This window comes from Aplidium turbinatum, chromosome 9, assembly GCF_918807975.1.
Source record: "Aplidium turbinatum chromosome 9, kaAplTurb1.1, whole genome shotgun sequence".
Lineage (NCBI taxonomy): Eukaryota > Metazoa > Chordata > Ascidiacea > Aplousobranchia > Polyclinidae > Aplidium > Aplidium turbinatum.
This window is the reverse complement of record NC_137480.1, coordinates 18,380,041-18,397,975: the sequence shown is the minus strand read 5'-3', so window position 1 is coordinate 18,397,975 and position 17,935 is coordinate 18,380,041. Positions and strand designations below refer to the sequence as shown.

General features: G+C 38.2%; 1 non-coding gene across 1 annotated transcript; it reads left to right on the top strand.

The window, feature by feature from the left end:
- The first annotated feature begins 15,814 nt into the window (after window positions 1-15,814).
- LOC145777795 (U1 spliceosomal RNA) lies at window positions 15,815-15,973 on the top strand. The gene has a single exon (XR_014290370.1). It is a non-coding gene; the product is annotated as a U1 spliceosomal RNA (small nuclear RNA).
- Window positions 15,974-17,935: the final 1,962 nt, after the last annotated feature.

The window sequence follows — 17,935 nt, the reverse complement described above, 5'->3', positions numbered from 1 at the left end:
AGGTTTTTATACCTTGTGAAGTCAATGAGACCATTCTCAGAATTGTTAAATTATCTGATAGCCTATAAATTCAATATGGCAATCCAAGATGGCTGCCAAAACAATTAAAAATGTACAATAACAATGTATTGTTTATTAATAAACCCGGTAAATTTCTATATGTATTTGGGTTAACTGAGCAGGCATAAAGAGCTCATACGATGTGGTCATGTAGACTCTTGACATAATCAGCGTAAAGAAAGCAAATGGATCAAGTATTACTAATGCTCATCGCTGTGACTCTCGATGTCATCGTCTGTAATTATGTGACTGCTGTATGGACACATGAACCAGTTTGGCATGGTCCACATCCAGCATGGTATGGTAGCACATATCTCCGGCAACTACAGTGAGGTGAACACGATTCGCAATTGCAGTGATCACTTTCAGTAGGTTGTCCGGGGCAGCTTTCATGTTCGTCATGATTGGAACCATCTGATTATTGTCTACTTTCCATCCCCAGTCTAGAGCATCCATACCATCGTCAGTAGCCTACCCATCCTGACCATAATCTGGTAGTAAACTCTGAGGCAGTGGAATTTGGTAAAGGATGATGTAGGTGGCAAGCGTTCAGGGTGAACAAAGGATTTGGCTGTTTTAATTTTCTTGACCAATGTATTGTATCGCTGTGTTTCTAGGTTACTACTGCCATCGTTGCCAAACATAACGGTCATAGCTTTGTTTCCAAGATCCTTAATGATGTGGTCTGTCTGATTTGGGAGAATAAAGCAATTTGCACATTCTTTGATTATTGGTTGACTTTTCACTAGTTTCTGGAAAGCGTCTTCTTCCCGATACCAAATATCCTTGACGTTGAATCACAACCGGTGAATGCATGAATGAAGAGGAGCTGTAAGCATAATTATGTCTGGTCCGATGATTGCTTTAAGTTTGTTGATGTCGTGTATTTTGGTTGCGTAAGCCTTTTCGGAGTGGAAGTAGAGGTCTTTAATGTCTGGGTCAGTGTCAGCATAGCGTAGTATCAATATTAAAAGGTCCGTGTCTTCACCAATTAAAGCCGTACTATGTCGATGAGGGCTGTCCATCTGCCGTCTTGACGATGTCAACATCTGCATCACCTGGAGCGTTCATCACATTGCAGCTTCTATTCCTCAGTTGAGCAGAAATTAATCCTTCCTTGTTGGAAGCTCGAGGCAAGAACTGCTCCTTCTTTCCAATGAACTGGGTGTCTACAGTAAAGTGAACAACCGGGTGGACGTTCATGCCGCGTCTTTGATGGGTATTGTCTTTGATAGACGGACCACCATATCCATCAAAGACCACCGTTGCTAAGCGATAATGACGAATGGTAAAATCTGCATACGACTGTGCAATAGACCCATAACTGTCTCCAGTTTCCATGGCACTCGATGCAACAAGAACCCTCCATCAAGGAATGTAGTGATCGGTTTTCGAGGCAGATTCTTTCACTACTTCATAATCGGCTGACATCACACTGCTGGCATGTTCTGTGATGGCAGTAGCTATCTGAGGCTTATCTTCTGCAAGAAACAGGGTCTGGATGTTACGTGGCTGTCACAAGTAATACTCGTCTTCCTCTCAACTGGTCTGAGTTTTTGGGAAATGACAGCAACAAAACTGCGTTATATCAACTGGTTCAACAAGCTGTGATAACTTCAGTCGATCCAAACTTGTTTACGATTGTTGTAACATCATTAGATACAGCTCTTAACAATCAAACATTGGACATGTCTGATGTTTCCCCATGTGATCACGAAGAGGCAGACACCCGTATGTTTCTCCATGTGAAACATGGAAAATCCGATGCCATAGTCAAAACAGTAGATACTGATGTGGTAATTATTGCAATTTCGTGTTTTGACAAGTTAGAAATCTGTAAACTATGGGTTGAATTTGGAGTTGGAGAAAAAACTCGCTTCATTCCAATCCATGATATTGTTTCATCTTCACCTCAATCTCAGATGATTTGCGCTTCTTTACCTTTGTTTTATGCTATCACAATCTGTGATACTGTTTCGTCTTCGGAAAAAAAGGCTTGGGATTGTTGGATGCTTAATCTTACCGCAATGTGTGGCTTATTTAACTCTCTGAATTTCTCAAGCTCACCTAGTTCTATAAATGACATACAAAAGTATGTCATAGCTCTTTATGGCAATAGTCCTACTATCACGGATGTAGACGAATGCCGTTATATGATGTTTACCAATGGTTGCACTATTGAAAAGCTGCCACCAACGTCAGCTGCTTTGATGCAACATACACGCAGAGCGATACATCAAGCTGAAATACGGACATCAAGCTGAAATACGGAAATCAAGCCTCGTAAATGTTCAGCAACTACCTTCTCCTTTAGCTTGGGGTTGGAAACATAATGATGCAAATCAGCTTGTTCCGTTTTGTCAGTCTACTTGTGGCTCTCGATGTCCCTGTAAGAAAAAATCCATAAAATGCACAAGTCTTTGTTCATGCGAGTACGAAACATGCAATTCGACCACAAAATATCCAATCCTCTCTGATGTTTCATCTTCAATCCACATTGACGTTTCATCTCCAATCCACAATCATCATTCAAGAAATGCTTTTGACTTTCTAAACTCTATCTTGTAACTTGAAAAAACTTGTCGTACACGATTTTTTTTAATATCAAATTACGTATGGTAGGAATTTAACATCGAAAACCGCTAGTTTTTTCATCTTGAATTAACAGTGTTAAGACTCTGACATTGCATCATCTGGGGTCGTGTATTAATTGGATTTGTAGATCATAATTAGGGCTACATAATTATTTTAAATTTTAAAGTGGCATGACCAAAAGGGAAATTCACCCCTGGTAGCTGCTCTTCTGGTTATTCCCTTGATGACGTCGTTATTGCGTCATACTGTACTGGAATTATTGTTATTGCTTGCAATTGTAAAATTTTAAGCATTTGCAAAACTAATAATGAGAGTATTTGATCGCTTTTTTCGGAATAAACTTACCTTTGGTTCCTGAATTTGAAGTTGTCTAGTTTTAATAATGTAATGATGACGTCATAAAAGACGCAATCATGACGAAACTACTTTTAGGAATTGTGAAATGGTTTTAGTAACCGGTACTCCAACTAAAACCAACAGCAAACGACCAAAATAGGTTAAAAAAGCAAAAAAAAATATTTGATGACGTCACAATGACGTCATCAATTAAATTATTTTGTGTTTATTTTGTCTCACTTATTATAGTATGTGCTTTTTAAGTTAAAATATACAAAAATCGAATATGTAATTGCACAAAAATGACGTAAAAAGAGCTGAAACGTGATTTCTGGGAAAATCCCCGATTTGGGGGTGATCACGTGACCCAAAAAGTTGCGGCACCCACTAAAATCAAAGTTGGGTTGATCAACTGCAAAAATATGCAAAAAAACAACGTGTAACACGTTTAGCCTAAAGATTCCCCTAAGGACCTGAACTATTACTCAGATCAAAAGTAGCGTAAACTGACAATGGAAAGCACTAAGTAATCAAGTACCTTGTGAAGTCAAAATGACTTTAAAAAGGAATGATTCCCATTCGACCACACTGCCGTTTCAACGTCATGATGGAAAGCAAGTTCAGGTGAAATTTTATTTTCATCCAGTGTAAAAATGATTTATTTTTTCCGAGAAAGTATTAGCCTGCTATAAGCAAAAGGAAGTGCCTCCGTTAAATTGGAAAAAAAAGTAGCGCCAGTACTGCAGGCCTTTGCTCAAAAACCGGGCCTGCATCAGTGGTTAAAAGCCTCCACAAGTAGCCTATGCGAAACTGCCAGGATTGAGCTCAAAGAAGCTTTATCAGTTTAAGGATCAAGATGCTCACAATCAATCCAATAAAGATGCTTGCAAGTTGCAACGCCTATAGGACTTATTGTCTGTCAGGTGATACTATTTCTGGATCAGACTTAGCCTATTTATACGATACGTCAGATCGCGCCTATCAAATGAAATATTAAAAACTGTTGGGTTATTTGTTTAATATTCACAGTTCTTGGCGGCTGTGTGAGGTGACTAGCAATGCCTTGACCAGGATTGTAAATTTGTGGAAGTTGTTGAGAAGCCTCATTTGCAAATCAGTGATTGATTAAATCACTGTCGCTTTAGTGTTTTAAGACAGTTAAGTTTTAGACTGTGACACAGCGAGTTTCCTACTAGTCAGCAGTAGTGAACTGAGCGAGCAACAAATGAGCTACCGGTAACGATATTTCAGCAAGTGGCTGAAGTTGGTAAATGATGAAACTGAGCAAGCCATAACTTGGAATGTCAGCAAAAGCAGTTTGACAAACGACGACCAAGCACGTCTGACGTGACCACATAAATCTCATTTGGTTTGGTTTTTGAGTCTTTATCCTCGGACTGACAAAGCCTTGATAGGTTATTCCTGGTAGTTTCGCTTACTTGCAGAGGCTCTTGACGCAGGGCCGGTTACCGAGATTGGCGGAGTGAAGTTTTTCGATTGTTAAAGTGTTGTTGCCAGCAGTGGCGGATGTGGTGCTTGTGAGCAGTGAGGCTGCAATAAATAGTCCAGGGGGCGAAGCCCGTCGCTGAGCACGCCGAAGGCGAACGATTTAGCTGGGTGTCTCCCCCCAGAAAAATTACATTGAATTTGGTGCGTTCTGAGCATGTTTTTACCCCAAATTTTGAAAAAATGCATTCAAACTTGGTTGAAAAGTTGATGTACCGGTATTCTTAAGCTGTATTTAAAAAAAACTAACGGTATTGCTTTGGAGACAAACTTACTAGTATTGAGCTTAGTCTTGACTAGCCTAGCCGTTGCATACAAGGTTCAAGTGATTTTGAGATGCCCTAGGCTGGACTAGCCAGGGGCGTTGACAGGGGGGTCTAGGTGGTACTTTTGGACCCGGGCCCGGAATATTTAGGGGCCCGGATTTAAACGATTTCCCGCGACTTCAAACATTATCAAGATCTTAATATAATCAGAACCAAAGAAATTGCCATCAAAGGTTAAAACAGCCACTTCAGCCGTCACATGGTAAAGTACCGGGCCCCCTTCCGGGTATAGTGATTTCCCTAACCACGAATTTTTTTTCAAAAACACGAAATATTTATCTTCACCCATTCTTTAATTCTGAATATATATATTTTTGGTGGTAATCACTTCTAGCTACTTGCATCTACATTACTTAGCCGTAGGAGATGGGGGAAGGGGGGGCAGTCGCTCCCCCGCTGAAAAAAAAAATGTCGCAAATTTTGGCACAAAATGTCCAGTTATTTGGTCAAATCAATCTTACCACAATGTTTCGACGCCTCACCAGTTTAGAAACTTTACATAATTGTTGTAATTTATGAGATACATTAATATTTTCCAATGAATGTAAATGTATTATCACCGACTTTGAAAACTGTTGCATGTGGTATTGCAATCTGGGCAGTACGATAAGTTTCGATTCGACAACTGCAAAATAGAACTGTAAAAAAGCACAGTTGGGAAACAGAGGTAAGCTTATTACTGATATTCACTAACATGTAGGCTGCATTTCTTCATGGGTAAGATTTAAAAGCCTACTGGGTACTGGTAACTTTATGAGGTTTTTTGTTTTTTCTCAATATCCTACTAATGTAGTTGATTATAAAAATCATTTGGGCAAAAATGTCTAGTTATTTGGACAAATCAATTCTTACCATAAGTTTTCAACATTCTACCAGTTTAATAACTTTATAGTGTTGTATTTTGTATAAAAAACATTTTGCTTTGAATGTAAAACAGAGTATCGACAATTTTGAAAACTTTTATATTTGGTATTAAAATTTGGGCAGAATGTTAAGTTTCGATTCAGTATTTGCAGAAAATAATGCTTCGACAAGCTGAGATAAGCTTATTACAGATGTTCATTAGAATATCACACTAGCCTACATTCCTTCATTGGTAGAAGTCAATTTTACCATGAGTTATGCTGTGCTCGCAAAACTTGACTTAAATACTACAAAAGTAGCTTATCATTTTTAGATATGGTCAAACAAAATAAGCATTTGTTATAAACTTTAATCAACAGTTGTGAGGCCACATATACACCACTTTGATCCCGGCCACTAACTATAGTTATGCACAAAATGAAAAAGTATATTAAATGAAAACAACTTGTGAATTTTCCTGGATTTAATTTCATGTTTTTGTGAGCTATGGTTTAACTGTTTTCTATATTGAATGTTTAGTATAAACTGCTGTTTGTCTTTGCCAGTCCCAGGGTTGATATGCTCAGCTATTTACTATCTATGACACAGTATTAGAGCAACAACAATAAAATATAAAGACACATGTTATATATGTTGTTTTGTCATCCAATTCATGCAGTTAATATATCAGGCAATGTAAACAGTGCTATTTTTGTGTCTTGTTTTGGTAATGTGGTCTGTATTTTGTGGCAACGATTGAGTTTGAAGTTATTATCCGGGAGACTGGGAGTCATTTTTCTTCAGTGCTTGTGATTTGAGTAGGCCTAGCTGCTTCATTGTAAAGTAAGATTATCTTTGTAATGATCTTCTGAAAAAGCATTGACTATGATTTCATTGTAATATAATATCAATATTTTTGGTATCAAAAGTAGTTTTGTTCAAAGGTGGAAGTATGATGCACATAGCATGGTAAACTGTCAAATTATTTTCAGGCTGTAGGATTTGAAGCAGCATGGATTAAGTATGTAATGTTACTGGTTTGATAAGTAAACGGATTGTCATTTTAGTTTTTTCTCAATGCAAATTTACAAATATTGAGTCTTTGGACTATCTTTGAATTGAAAAGATTGAGCTACTTTTGGTCAGGTCTTTTATTGAAGTTGGGCTGGAGATTTTCATATAATCTGGTGACATGAATATTCAGCAATTATTGTTATCCAGTTATTGGTGAAGTCTCAGTTCAAATTTTTTTGAATACAGTCAGGCTTAATATATCATACTGTATATTTTTTTGTGATACACAAGAATGTTTTAATTTGATGGTTTATTTAATTGGGACACAGACAGGTCTATGAACGTAAATTAAAGTAACTTCAGCCTTGTTTTGCTGTCGTATAGGCTATACGTGTTTTTTTGCTTGTGTTTCGTACATGGCCAAGTTGATGACTCTCAGAGATTGTGAGTAATTTTGTATTTTTGAACATATATACACAAAGACAAAATTTGGGCAAATGATGTTCGCCCCCCCAAAATATTTTACTCTCCTACGGCTACTCTACTTTACATAGAATTAATTTCAGCCGAAAACTCCAACAATTTTAAACATATCGACGAAGATCGTGATTGAGAGCAAGGTTTTTGCAGTTTATTAAAAAATCCCTAATGCGTAATTGCACAGTTGGGAAAATTTGTGGATACGGTACAACAAATCTTTGAGAATATATAAATGATATTCCTCTTAATTTTCTACTTTGAACGGCATGTGTCATCTTCATTTTAACAGCACATCAATAAAAGTTTGTACACAACCTTTATATTCATAACATTGTCGATGAAGGGGGCCCGAAAATAAGTTGGTACCGGGCCCGAGAAATCCTGTCAACGGCCCTGGGACTAGCACTTCCTATAACCTGTTGAATACCCTAACTCTACCGCTAACACTTCTACATTCATGGCTCATCGCTACTCTGCAAAGTAAAAACTAACTTTAAAAAGTCTGTAAAGTTATTCGGGGCTGTTTTTCATGCAGCCCCAACAGATTAAAAAATTACGATAAAATACCAAAAGAGGTGGAGCTTCAAGGATAATTTTTAGCCAATCAGAGCGCTTGAAATCTAGAATCTCCGGCTGCAGAGCTGTTTGCCCAAAATCGGTGTTGCCAAATGAAACTTTTAACTTTTTAATTTTCGATCCGCAATTCTTAAGTGAAAAAAGCAACTGGGTCGGAAAAACACAGAGGAAAACATATTTTCCCTTTTCTCTTTCTTTCAGGTGGGGCTGCAGCCCCATGGCACGAGCCTCCACTGGTTGCCAATGCCAGGAAATTATTCCATTCACTAGGTGCCGTTGAATGGAGAGCAGTCCTGAAATGCGTTGCTCAAGCGCAGGGGCGCCGGAAGTGGGAGGGGGCAGGGGGGCGGATGCCCTCAATTTTTCTGCAGATGGAAGGGCAGGGGGGGCAATGGTGCCCTTTTAAAGTCATGTAAGCTACTGCACATTTTGCAATATAACAATTTCTGCTATTCGCTTTTAGCCTAATTATAATCCTTCATTTTTGCCTCAAAATAATATTTAGGCCTACGGCACAAAATTTTGCAACACAGTACAGGCCTTAAAACTCGTTTTTTTCCGGCAGCCGTCGTGGCCTACCGGGTGCTCCTTCTCAGCGGCCAAATCTGCGTGCTTGGAGACCAAAATACAAAATAAAATGACGATAGCACAAGTAAACAGAATTAAACTTGCAACAATGCTGAAGTGATCACTTAGCGTTGTTGAAGTCTGGGCCTGGGAGTGGGCGACGTCCTACAATAGAATCGTTGCGTCACTCAATAACTGCTTAATCGGGATTGTAATCCAGTACTGCGGGACTATCAAACGACACTCGCACGAGTGTCTCCAATGTGGCTGATTTTAAAGAAGTTCGCCACTCCCCTAGAATTCTTTTTAGCAACGAAAAACAACTTTCGACCTGTGTTGACGATGACGGCAAGGTAATAAAATAAGTATTTCAATGATGTGGAGGACATTACTAAAAGAAGCATAATTTTTGCATAATATGATCCAAAAATGTTTTCCCCTCGGATGTCAACTAACCTAGTTCTCCTTTTTAACAACGATTTAATGTTCGACAACATCGAATCGACATAAAAACGACAATATTGCCAACCGATGTAAATTAGCACTTCGGATTAAGACTTTGTTAGAATAAACGTCGGGAATTACAAACAAGACTTACAGCGCTGGTGATCGCAGATGGATATATTCCATCAATATTCCCGCACAATGCAACAGTGGCGATTATGCCGCGCTGACCTAACTTTGCGCCACTCTTTGATACTACATATTTTCGACAGTTAATCCACGATCATTCTATTGCGAAATTAAATAATTGGCTAGAAGAGACCGGCGGCCAAACTTGGCCGATTGAGGAGGTAGCACCGGCGGTCATTCAAGCACTACTTAGCAGCCATGGCTGCAGGTTGCTTTAAAGCTTGACAGTAGGTTACATCATGATAAAATAGCATGATGCCCTTCTTTGTATACCGGACACAAGTAGGCTATCATTACTCAATACATAGTGAGTTAATAGATTAGCATTATCGCTATGTCTTATCTTAAAACTTGAAAAAAATTGGCCTTTTAGTAAACAAAAGTGCCCTTTTTTCGTAATCTTGCCCCCCCAGTCAAAAATCGTTCGGGCGCCCCTGCTCAAGCGCACACCCCGAGAGTCGAATCAGCACCGCGTGATCTTGAGGCGGGCGCGTAAACACTGAGCTAACGCGACGGATTTTGCTGAGTTAGATGTAGCTTTAGCAGTGATTCTGATTTAGCAGTAGGCTAGCTGAAATTATAATTGCTGAGTTGTTGCATGCAGAGTTGTCAGACTATCGACACAGCATTCATTAACTTTTTTTTTAATTTTATTATTTTCTACTTTTGTTTGGGAGTCGTTTGGCTTTTAAAATAAGCTTTTGGCTTTTAAAATAAGCTTTTGGCTTTTCAAGATGGCGCTTGCTCTACGCAGGGCCGTCATTTTTAAATCTTTTCGGTACTTGTTCTTCAAAATAACGTTTCGGATGGAATCGAGGGCCTTCGAGGGTCCTTCTTCCTCCTTTCGTCATGGTAACACGGTTGTACATCTGCTTTGGTTTGTTTTGACCCTCCTTTTTCTTTGTGACCAAAACAACACCCTTTCCATCAGGCCCGGATTTAGGGGGGGCAGAGGGTGCAGGTGCCCCTGGCCCCCCACTTCTGAAGGGTCCCTAGGTGGAAAAAATGTGATTGTGTGTTAATTTTTTTTTCTTTCAGCCTTTGACGTTTCTGCAAAATGCTGTGTAGTGCTGGATTAATGCTACTGTAGACGTAAGGGTGGTTTTTGCACAAGGGGCCTCCCCGATCTAAAAGTGCCCCGGCCCACCATCAGCTAAATCCGGTCCTGCTTTCCATTGGGTTCGGCTTCGATGCCGATTGTATTTTCATGGATCAGTCCATTAAAATTAAAAGAATTTTTGTTTTTCAGATTATTTGGCTCTTTGCTGAAGCAAGCCTTGTTGCGCTTCAACAAAAAGCAAGAAATATTTTTCAAAACCATGCACTGTACATCTGAAGACATGATGCTACTTGTCCTCAACTTCTGAAAAAGAAGCATTCACTATTGTAATGTAACAGTAACACATTAGCGATGCGATAGGCGCCTCCGAACCAGATGCTAACGTTATTGATTTTAATGTTGACCGCTAAAAGGTGCAGTGAAGTTAGAATCAGGAAATGTTTGTTTTGGCCTTCGCTGGTCGCATCAAGCATTTTCACATTAAACTTTTTTTTTATATTTGCTCCCTACGATCGTTCGATTACGATTGTTTGCTACGTATTGTTTGTTATTGTTACGATTGTTTGTTACGTATGTTTGATTTGTTATAAAATTCTTTTGAGTTCAATACTTTACACACAAAAAAGCTAAGCGCAGCCTATGTTCAAAACAATTGTCTTCAATCAATCAATCAATGTTTTATTTGTCAGTAACAGGAACATAGGTACATGTTTGAAATATGCAATTAATACACACAATGCAAATTTACACAAGTTCCCATACCGACAGGGAGACAACGAGACGACCATACGGTCTACTAGTCAATTGCCACCCTACGGAAATGACGATTTTGCCATTTAAAATAAGCTTACAAGAGAAAAATGAAATAAAACGTTAAAACGTTCCCGCGCTTCAACATACGCACCAAAAAAAAAAACATATTTAAGATAACGTAGGCCTAAACACAAAATTCCAAGAAGCAAGCAGAGATTAATCAAGTTTCCGACTGAACATTGTATTGCATAATTATGAAACTGGCAAGTTGGTTTCCATAACATATCACTTACGATGCACTGTAGCTTTGTAAAATTAACGTTTTGATCTCTTTTTTGAAACAATAAAATGATAAGTTTTTTAGCCTACTTGGAACCTCTGACCAGACCATTGGTCCCAATACCTGCATGGACTTTTTGCCAAATTCTGTGTTTGATCTATTTATAAAATAGTTGTTGCTTGTTTGATATCTTGTGTTATGCTGATGAATGGATGAAGCATTTGTAAATAAATCACAATACGTAGACGGATACTGATTAATATGAACTTTCTACATATGTTTTTTTATTTCAATGTTTTTTTATTTCAATGTTATGTATGTCTTTTAGTTTCAAGATGTTCATTTTGAAAAATAAAGAATTAGTGTGAGCATAGTAATTTTGTTTCGTAATTATTCTTATAACCTTTTTTTGTAATTTTATTAATGGATCCAGTACATTGTCACAGGCCTTTTCCCAACTTGATATACAATATTGCAAATGACAGTAAATCAAAGCGTGATACACATCTTTTAAAGTGTCTGTGTTCACATAATTTCTGAGTTTTAGCAACGCCCATGAACCTTTTTCTACTTTTCCGCAAATTTTGTCTATGTGATATTGTGACGTTTGGCTTCGATCACCGCAAGCCCGCGCGAGAAACTAAATTAGTCTCGCGCTTGCCTTCAGATGATCTCACATTTTTTGTAAGTTACACGTTTCATTTTTTGACTAGGTTGAGAAAAATGCATCAGTTTTTAGTTGGTTGAGTTACAGGACGGTTCTTTATTTTTTTTTTGCTTATCACTAGAGAGAAGAAACTGAATTAATAAAACAAAAGTGCACAATTATTGTTTCTCTTCATTTTGCAAGGCGTTGAAAACTGAGACCGAAGAAAGAAAAGTGAACAAGTAGCCCGTTTCGCGCACAATATTTCCATGTTAATTTGTTATCTATGTAAACGCCAAAGTATTTTATTTAATCTTTTTGTTGAATGCTTGTGTTACCAATGTTAATGTTAAAATTTTTTATTTGTTTTTTATTTGTTATTAGCATGTATTCAGTTTTTGAGTTTTGAGAAATTTAACGATAATCTATTAAGCTTCAACCAGTTGTAAACTTTTTTGCATTTCGACATTCACATTGTTCTGCAAATTTATTTCACATTTGTCGCTCATCGTAAGATTAGTGTCGTCTGCAAATAGTTTAACATTCATGTTTGTTGAATTTGGTAAGTCATTTATATAAAGTAAAAAGAAGGGGTCCCAATGTCGATCCTTGGGGCACACCGCAGGTAACCTGTCTTGAGTTTGAAGAGATCCCATTGACGACCGTGTGCTGTAGACGATTGCTGATATAGCTTTTTAATAATTGTAATGGAAGGCCCCGAAAACCATATGTTTGCTGTTTCTGTATGAGAATAGTGTGATTAACTGTGTCGAAGGCTTTAGCTAAATCAAGAAATACAGAGCAAGTTGTATTTTTATTATCTAGGTTAGTTAAAATGTTATCACAAAGGTTTGACACAGCTAACGAAGTGGAATATTGTGGTCTAAATCCATACTGATGTGGTGTGATCAGGTCTTTTTATGTTAGATAATTGTACATTTGTTCGTACAGGCATTTTTCGAATATTTTGGTAAAAGGGGACAATAGTGATATGGGTCTGTAGTTGGAACAACTTTTCCTGGAGCCACGTTTAAAGATTGGGGTAACTTGAGCGACCTTTAGTACGTCAGGATATACACCTTTATCGATGCAGTCATTGAATAAGTTGGTGAGGAAAGGAGTGATTATTGGTGAGGATAGTTTGACAAATTTTATAGGAATTCCATCATGTCCTGTACATTCCGAGACGGAAAGATTATTAAGATGTTTTAATACTTCTTCTTGATTGACAGGTTTTAGGAAAAAGGAGAATGGGACACTTTGCAATTTCAGTAATGAGCCAGGAGACGGTAGAGGGATTTTAGATGCCATGGAAGGACCAATTTCTGTGAAATAATCTGAAATAATCAATTTCTCTGAAATAATCTTCAGTCGAAACGAAACCAACTTATATTTTATAATGAAATTTAATTGGAAAATAACAAGCAACAGTTCTTAAAAATGACTGTCAGAAATAGATTTATCAAAAAAATTGCTTCAGAGAAGACAAAACTTAAAAAAATATTTGCAGTAACAATTGCAGGAGACATCAATTGAGCTTGTGCGACCATGACATTAAAACAAACCGCTAGATCGGAAAAAAAAAGGTTTAAACATGCCCCTGCTTTTTTATGTTTGTGCAAATAAAATTGATTTAAGTTCAAACATTTTGTTTGTTATTATTTATTTGCGTCAGACAAAGCTGTCCATATCCAAAACAACGAAATAATGCACACACTGCAAAGGTCACAGGGAGCCACTTTGGATGTCGTCTGTTTAAGAACTCACTAAATATCTATTTAATTCAATCTACTGTTACAAATTTACATACAATGAGCGTTGGAAATCTTTATTAGTTATCATCACTGACACTCACCAGTGTTGTACGTTGAAGCTGAGGCTAGCGCCGTCAGTTTATTTTTTAGTTGACGGAAGTGGTAGCGCCGTCAATTATTTTGCCGATTTTAAGCGTCAAGCGCTATGCGTCATTTTTTGTTTTCATGGAAAATCTCGTTGAGTCGTTTCACAAGAGTTTCACAATGTATTCTGGTCACTGGCCAGCGCGACACATCTAAATTACCCGCTTTCACGTTGGTTGGAATGGCTCCCTGGAATACAAGCGGAAGAAGTTTGCCAAATGGTGATCGCTCGTATCGTGAGCAGTAGGCTATGCGAGAACGAGGGGGAATCAGAGTAGGGATCAGAGAGAGAAAGCGAAAAACCAATGAATGTCATCGCGGAGGTTGAAGAAACTTTATTCAAGAGCTCTATGCCCCTGAAAAGAGCGATGTTGGTGCAGCGGACCTCGATAAAATAAAATTTATATATGCCAAGCCATCACAACACGCTTGGAACAGTGATGCCTTTCCGAGTAAACGTTTTCAAGACTTGTTTTTGGAATACAACAGTACACAATATCATTCAGCGCTGCTGTTGAACGCATGTTTTCGCTTGAAAAGGACATTAGGCTATGCGTCCCAAACGCAACAGATTGTCAGACAAACGTTTTGAAATGCTTGTGTTTCTACAAAGAAATAACTAATAAGCTAAAGCATCTAATTACAATACAGTCTCAAAACATAAAACCTGCTCTTTATTTATAGCTATTGTTAGCCTACACTTGGTTGAAATACTTCCGTTTTGTGAGATCCTGGCTAAAATAACGCTAGAATTTAGCGCTGACGCCGTCAATTTCTTTAAGAGCTGACGCAGACTTTACGCCGTAAAGTTTTTAGTCAATTCGCGCTGACGCCGTCAATTCATTTCATTGACGCGTACAACACTGTCACTCACGTAGTTTTTACCACTCTCAAGTGATCTTGTATCTAAATTCATGAAGCTACGTTGAAGCGTATTCGTAGCTTCGAATTATTATTTATAGCCAACCAGCCATCTGTTGTGTTCCCAGGTTGAAGATTTTAACTCTCTGAAATGACGTATCAGGAACTAATTCTCAACCACTTAGCTTACTTATAAGATCCAGAGAAACCTGATAAGATCTCAGGCATGTGATACTCCAAACTTAGTAGGCTATAACTTTTTATGACAAATCGGAAAAGTTTATAAGCTTTAAATATTTGAAAATTTATTTATTAGTACCGGTAGCCTAAAACTTGCAATTACAGATTAAAAACTTTGGTCAGTGAGATTGGCTGTGTTTGTATACAGGATACTTGAGGCCACGCATTGAAAGCTTCAAAATAAACAAACATAGCCTATTGGCTTTCATAGTTTGGTCTAGCTAGACCAGGGGTCCACAAAATAGTGCGTCCAAAGTTGGGTCGCGATTCAAATTTTGGGTCGCGAGACCATCGACTATGGGTCGCTAAACAGCTTAAACTTAGCCTACTGTAAATAGCCTATCACTTATTTGGCAAAAATAAATACAAACATATAGTCTTTGATGTGCTAAGTTTCATAGAATTTTGTACAAGAAAATGTATCCTTTCAATGGTAGTACAGTACTCCCCGCTCATTAAGACTTCGGTAAATAGGTCTACCCGCTTATTAAGCCCAATTTGGTTCATTCTAGAATTACTGAAGGTGTAAAAGTGGCAGAGAATCATCTCCTCGCTTTAGTAGGCCTCGCCGCTTAATAAGCCTAAAATTGCCCGGTCCCAATGTGGGCTTAATAAGCGGAGACGGCCGTCAAAAATCGAATTGTATTGGTGTTAAATTGCAAAGTAGTTTATTATGCGCAAAATTGTATGCTTCTGAAACGTTTGGGTCGCGAAGATTTCAAACGATTGTTTTTTTGGTCGCGCCTACAAGAATTTGCGGGCCTCTAGTCTAGACCACATCAGTGACGTAACAAGAGGGTTGACAAAAGCAATTGCTAGGGAACAAGCGTCATTCAACACGAATTATAATGGTATTAAGAGTTGTAATAGTAGCCTACCAAAAAAACATATTCTTAGGGGGGGGGGGGGGGCAAGATAAGATCTTGCGGGTGTGATTGTCCTCCCTGGGAGCTAATCGGGCTTGCACAACACAAAACTGTGGAGGCATGTTTGCCATTTTTAACTTTTTTTTGCAAGTTATTGCTGTAAGAAACACTTTTTAACGCAGATCATGCGGTCTAATAGGCCTACTCTTGTCACGTGTTGACTAAATCATATATTTTGTGCTTCACAACGAGTAGGCGCTAAAATAACATTACCACAGAAATGTGACGAAGATCTTCACCGTGATCACGTAGACGGTGGGCCCAGGGAGAGACTTTACCATTGCACTTCGGAGAAGTTGACCTCTGCGATTACCCCAAATGTGGATAGCTCGGTCGTATAATTTTTGTTAGTGGGGACTGCGTTCGCGCTTTAAAAAAAATGCCACACTCAGAGCCATGTGAGCACCATGTTGCCTCTCCCCCCCGAAGTCCGCTAGGCTAGTGGACTCCTATGTTTAGTGATGGCTCTTAAGAATACGATAAAAAAGCATTAAATTATAGTCGCAAATCGCAAACTCTTTCAATGAAGGAATTCACGTTTATCATATTACCAAAGAGTAAACAACTCTAACCTTTTTTATAAAAAAAAAAAGCAAACATGCCTACAATGCAGTAGCGGATGTGCAAAAAAGCTGGTGAAAGACCAAAGTGTTAACACAGCAAAATTTATTAGATAATGGCCAATGCAAAACTTAACGTCAGAAAAAGGAAACTTACATAGGGGGTAGTAGGCCTATAGGAAGCTTGCCTCCAGAAAAATTTGTGACAAATATAATCTTGCTTTGGTCACTTTTATCACGATGCACACTTTGTATGTAATCATAGGTAATAGTGTAAAAATGATCCAGGTGCTGGGGCCGAGCGAAAACAAAAAGTTAAGCAAATGGCAACTATCTTATCGGCCTACAAGCAGTGCTGTATTCGAGGGTATACGGCGGTATACGCAGTATACTCTCTGCTTTTTGGAGCAACTAATAATATACCGTCTGGTTTTCCAAAGAGAGTGCGTATGCTATCCTTACTGATCCTTAAGGTATGATGTTCTGCAAGAATTATCCATGTTATCCATTGAACTTCAGTCTTGAAGTACAACTTTACCTAGAGCCGAATTTTTAATAAAAAGGACAATACGAATTATTGAGAGTTTCAAGAAAAATCTGGGAGAAAAAATGCAGTTGGCTTTAGCTGCGAAGGATAATTTAATGTTCAGAAATATTCCTCTGATACAGAATTCTAAAATGGTGTTAATTAACGCGAATCAATTCATTCAGAGCATTGTTAGCAGAATGCAAATGAGACTTTGCACTGATGCCGACACTGACAATGGTCATATACTATTCTACTGGATGATATTACTAACCTGCAACCTGAAAAATGATAGAAGGAGATTTGCGTCATGGAGAAGCAGAGGTGAGAAGAATTTGTAGACGCTTTGACATCGATGAAATACAGTTAATCCAAGGATTAAGAGAGTTTAGTAAAAACGTTGAAATTGTGCCCAATAATTTGAAGCCTCTTTTGACAGCTATTTTAACTTTACCTTGTTCGACCGCAGAATGTGAACGTGGTTTCAGTTTAATGAACAATATTATCACAGGTTTAAGAGCATCTTTGCTCACTGATAATGTGAGCTGCTTGATGTTTATTAATTGCAATGGACTCACCTGTGACTCAATTCACTGTTAAAAAATATGTAAGATCCTGGTTGCTAAACCACCGATCAGCTAAGGTTACTAGATCCCAAATTTGTAAAGAGGATAAAGATGTAGATTCCTCTCCACAGGCTGTTTGGAATGTATTCATAGAAAAATAAACAATTTGCGCCTCTCGTCCAATTTTGATGTTGATAATTCATGTTATGGTAGAATAAAGATTAGTATTTTGCAAGTTGTGTATTATTTATCATTTTGGCAAATCTGACAGTATACCCTGTGCTTTTTTTACGAATACAGCACTGCCTACAAGCTCAACTCTCCGTGCCAAAAAAGTGTAAGAATATGCACAATAACCAGTTACTGCCAGCACTAGGGAGTCTAGAGCAGGGGTCACCAAACTTTTTTCTCTGAGGGCCGGACTGCTGCAAGATTAACAGCTGCGGGCCGGATGCAAATTGTGAAACGATATACAACTATTTAGAATCTCCATTGACTTGAATTGAACACAATAAATAACAAAGTCAGTGGTGAAATAGCAAAGTTGTGATGAAAATCGAAAGGTTGCTAGAAAAGTTATCCCCTGCCCTGCTGTGATATACTACAGAGCATCTTGCTCTTGAAAAAACATTACATCTTTCCACATTCGGCCTAAGCTGTCCCCATTTGTGGTGGCCTAATGA